The sequence below is a fragment of the Bos mutus genome, chromosome 8 (genome assembly GCF_027580195.1).
Source record: "Bos mutus isolate GX-2022 chromosome 8, NWIPB_WYAK_1.1, whole genome shotgun sequence".
Lineage (NCBI taxonomy): Eukaryota > Metazoa > Chordata > Mammalia > Artiodactyla > Bovidae > Bos > Bos mutus.
In genome coordinates, this window is record NC_091624.1 from 66,140,102 (window position 1) to 66,144,985 (window position 4,884).

The window sequence follows — 4,884 nt, forward strand, 5'->3', positions numbered from 1 at the left end:
GCTGCTAAGTCACTTCAGTCATGTCCGACTCTGTGAGACCCCATAGACAGCAGCCCACCAGGCTCCCCTGTCCCTGGGATTCTCCAGGCAAGAACACTGGAGTGGGTTGCCATTTCCTCCTCCAATGCATGAAAGTGAAAAGTGAAAGTGAAGTTGCTCAGTTGTGTCTGACTCTTAGCGACCCCATGGACTGCAGCTTACCAGTGTATGCTATGCTATGCTAAGTCACTTCAGTCGTGTCCGACTCTGTGAGACCCCATAGACGGCAGCCCACCAGGCTCCCCCATCCCTGGGACTCTCCAGGCAAGAACACTGGAGTGGGTTGCCATTTCCTTCTCCAATGCATGAAAGTGAAAAGTGAAAGTGAAGTTGCTCAGTTGTGTCCGACCCTCAGCGACCCCATGGACTTCAGCCTTCCAGTCTCCTCCGTCCATGGGATTTTCCAGGAGGGTTTTAAAATGAAATAATACTTAGGAATATGTTCAGGGCAAGATCATAAATGTACTATGCCCCAGTTCTCTAAAATACAGCAGAGTAAAAGTATTAGTAACTCTGTCATGTCTGACTCTTTGCGACCCCATGGACTGTAGCCCAGCAGGCTCCTCTGTCCATGGAATTCTCCAGGCAAGAATAGTCTCTAGGAGTGGGTTGCCAGTTTCTATCCATGGGATCACCTGACCCAGGGATCAAACCAACAGCAAAGATAACTCTTAATTACTATTGGATTTAGAAGGACATTATAAGTTTTAAGCAAGATGTGAAAACACGTTGGAATCCTGGGAAGAATCCTAAAATAAAGTCTGTTTCTGAATGTGTTCTATTTTCAAGTATCAGGGAGATAAATCTGAATGTGTACTTAATATTTTCAGCGTTACTCCGGCAAGTCAATAAATGATACAGATAATGCAAACACCAGGAATTCTGCCAGATGCTCAAAACCCCACACTGGCTAACATCTGCACTATTTTACATATTCTGTTCTATCCCTATACTTGTCTTCCTTCTTTCAGCAACCCTTTATCTTTTTCTTTTTTTATTACAAAGAAGTCCCACCTTTTTACTGAGGGTATACAAATCGTTCTGCTCAGAAGGAAAAGAGCTCTCCCTTTTCTTGGGTGATAGACACACCTCTTCCACAGCTCCCAGTTTTCTCTTCTACCAGTGCTTTCCATGTTGGTTAAAGCATTTGTAGAAATCGGAGAAGGCAATGGCACCCCACTCCAGTACTTTTGCCTGGAAAATCCCATGAACGGAGGAGCCTGGTGGGCTACAGTCCATGGGGTCGCGAAGAGTCAGACACGACTGAGCGACTTCACTTTCAACTTTTCACTTTCATGCATTGGAGAAGGAAATGGCAACCCACTCCAGTGTTCTTGCCTGGAGAATCCCAGGGATGGGGGAGCCTGGTGGGCTGCCGTCTATGGGGTCGCACAGAGTCGGACACGACTGACGCAACTTAGCAGCAGTAGTAGCAGCAGCAGAGATAGCTGATGAGTCTGCTAAGGTTGTGCAGTTCATCAGGGAACATTCTGTTTCTAACCAATATCTTCTTTTGGATACAACACTGCAATTAATTCTCCTTCCAGCCTCAAAATCATATGGGGCCCTTGATCAGTTCTTTGGAGTGCTTTTCAAAGTTGCCCAGGATCCTGATACTGTCATATACCCCAAGCATGGCCCTCTTCTCTTTCCAATGGTCAGCCACTTTGGGGGCAGGAGGGTGACCATTACATGGAACAATATGGGAACACCCAAAGAGAAACTTCTGCAGGCCAGAGGCACTGGTCCCATAGATTACAGCCTGCCACCCAAGAGAGGTTCCCTGCCATTGTTCTCATCTCTCCCCCACAACAGCTTACCACAGGAGCACAGGAGGGAGGGCCAAACGTGGCCTTCAAGGAGATAACAGAACCTTCCCCCCTGGGGGTCACATGAGTACCAGGTGCAAGCAGCCATCTTGGGCTTTACTGCAGCAGCTCTTTATCTTTTAAACATTTTGGGGAATTCCCTGGTGGCCCAGTGGTTAGGACTCTGTGCTTCCAGTTCAGGGGGTATGGATTTGATCCCTAGTTGTGTCCAATTCTTTGTGATGCTATGGACTGTAGCCAATCAGGCTCCTCAGTCCATGGGATTCTCCAGGCAAGAATACTGGAGTGGGTTGCCGTGCCCTCCTCTGGAAGATCTTCCAGATCCAGGGATAGAAACAATCTGCATCTCCTGTGTTGCCTACACTGCAGGTTGATTCTTTACCCACTGAGTCATTGGGAAACAATTACCTAAGTGATATAAAAATAATTATTGAAGATAAACTAAAGATGTAGTTACTTATAAATTAACTCATTAACATGTAATAGATGAAAACAAGCAGAAAGATTACTTTTGTACAATAAAAAACTGAAACAGGAAAACTTAAAAAAATACAAATAACTATATTTGCCAGCAGAGTACATCATAAGAAATGCTGGGCTGGAAGAAGCACAAGGTGGGATCAAGATTGCCAGGAGAAATATCAATAACCTCAGATATGCAGATGACACCACCCTTATGGCAGAAAGTGAAGAGAAACTAAAAAGCCTCTTGATGAAAGTGAAAGAGGAGAGTGAAAAGTTGGCTTAAAGTTCAACATTCAGAAAATGAAGATCATGGCATCCGGTCCCATCACTTCATGGGAAGTAGATGGGGAAACAGTGGAAACAGTGTCAGACTTTATTTTTCTGGGCTCCAAAATCACTGCAGATAGTGACTTCAGCCATGAAATTAAAAGATGCTTACTCCTTGGAAGAAAAGTTATGACCAACCTAGATAACGTATTGAAAAGCAGAGACATTACTTTGCCAACAAAGGTCCGTCTAGTCAATGCTATGGTTTTCCCAGTGGTCATGTATGGATGTGAGAGTTGGACTGTGAAGAAGGCTGAGTGCCGAAGAATTGATGCTTTTGAACTGTGGTGTTGGAGAAGACTCATGAGAGTCCCTTGGACTGCAAGGAGATCCAGCCCGTCCATTCTAAATGAGATCAGCCCTGGGTATTCTTTGGAAGGAATGATGCTAAAGCTGAAACTCCAGTACTTTGGCCACCTCATGCAAAGAGTTGACTCATTGGAAAAGACTCTGATGCTGGGAGGGATTGGGGGCAGGAGGAGAAGGGGATGACAGAGGATGAGATGGCTGGATGGCATCACCGACTCGATGGACGTGAGTTTGAGTGAACTCCGGGAGTTGGTGTTGGACAGGGAGGCCTGGCATGCTGCGATTCATGGGGTCACAAAGACTCGGACACAACTGAGCGACTGAACTAACTGACTGACTGACTGGGGAAGTAACATCCCACAAGCTTGTGCAGCATGGCCAAATAAAAAAACAAAATTTCCTCCCCAGCCTTAACTAAACATTAATCTACTTTCTGTCTCCACAGATTTCCCTATTCTGGATTTTGATTTTGAGCAGAAGTGTAAATATGTGCTCTTTTGTGACTGGCTGTCTTCAAGTTAGGATATTATCAAGGTTAATTCAAGTTATAGCATGTTTCAGTGCTTTATTTTTATTTTTTGGCCAAATAATATTTCATTGTATGGGTATACATCCTTTTGTTTATCCATTCATCTGTCGATGAATATTTAAGTTGTTCCCACCTTGGGGCTATGGATAATGCTGCTATGCACACTCATATACAAGGTTTTGTGTGAACATGTGCTTTGTTTTCTCTTGGATATATTCTAGGAGTAGAATTGTTAGGGCATGTGGTAACTATGTTTAATTAGTTAAGAAACTGTTTTCCAAAGCAGCCACAATTTACATTCCCACTGGCAATTCCATTTTGAACTGACTGTTGTATATGGTGTGAGTTAAGGCTCCAACTGCATTCCTTTGTATGTCACCCCATTGTCCTAGCACCATTTTTTTGAAAAGACTATTCTTTCCCCATTGAGTAATCACTGGCATCTGTGTTAATCAGTTAATCATGGAGGTACTGATTTATTTCTGAACTCTCAATTCTACTCCACTGATCTGTGGTAGCCCTCCTTATCTTCAAGGGATACGTTTGTTCCAAGACCCACAACGTATACCTGAAACCATGTGCTGTGCTGTGCTCAGTTGCTCAGTCGTGTCTGACTCGTTGCAACCCTGTGGACTGTAGCCCACTATGGATAGTACCAAATCCTATATATACTATATTTTTTTCCCTATACTTACATACCTATGGTAAAGGTTAATTTATGAATTAGGCACAGTAAGAAATTAACAACAATAATAATAAAATAGAATAAGAGTATTTAACAATATACTCTATTGTTCATACCATGTGAATGTGGTCTCTCAAAATATTTTATTACACAAATTTAATGCCTTTTTCATCTTAACTAAACATATATCATGGACTATGGCCATAACTTTTGCAGTTTGAGGTACAGCAGCAAAACTAGCATGAATTTCTTTTTTCTTCCTCATAATTTCATGGACAGATTTGTTTTTACTGTATATCTTAGCAACTTCAGCATATGATTGTTTTTCTTTCCTTATTGAGAACTTTCACCTTTCCAGTTGAAGCATGTCTTGGACATACCCAAACTGCCAGTATCACTACTCTTGCTCTTTGAGGCCATTATTAAGTAAAGTAAGGTTTTCCTGAACACAAGCACTATGATACCACAACAGTCTGATAAACATTGATAGTGACTAAGTGATTAACAGGTGGGATAAACTGGAATAAGGGATGATTCATATGTCAGGTGGGATGAAATAAAATGTTGTGAGAGTTTGTCATGCTACTAAGAATGACTCATGATTTTAAACTTATGAATTGTTTATTTATGGAATTTTTCCATTTATTATTTTCAGACTGTGGTTGACTGCAGGTTAACTAAGACTTTAGAAAATGAAAACA

At 42.3% G+C, this 4,884-nt stretch overlaps 1 pseudogene; it reads right to left on the minus strand.

Moving 5' to 3' along the window:
• Positions 1 to 1,155: 1,155 nt before the first annotated feature.
• Positions 1,156 to 1,829, minus strand: LOC102280211 (large ribosomal subunit protein mL51 pseudogene; annotated as a pseudogene).
• Positions 1,830 to 4,884: the final 3,055 nt, after the last annotated feature.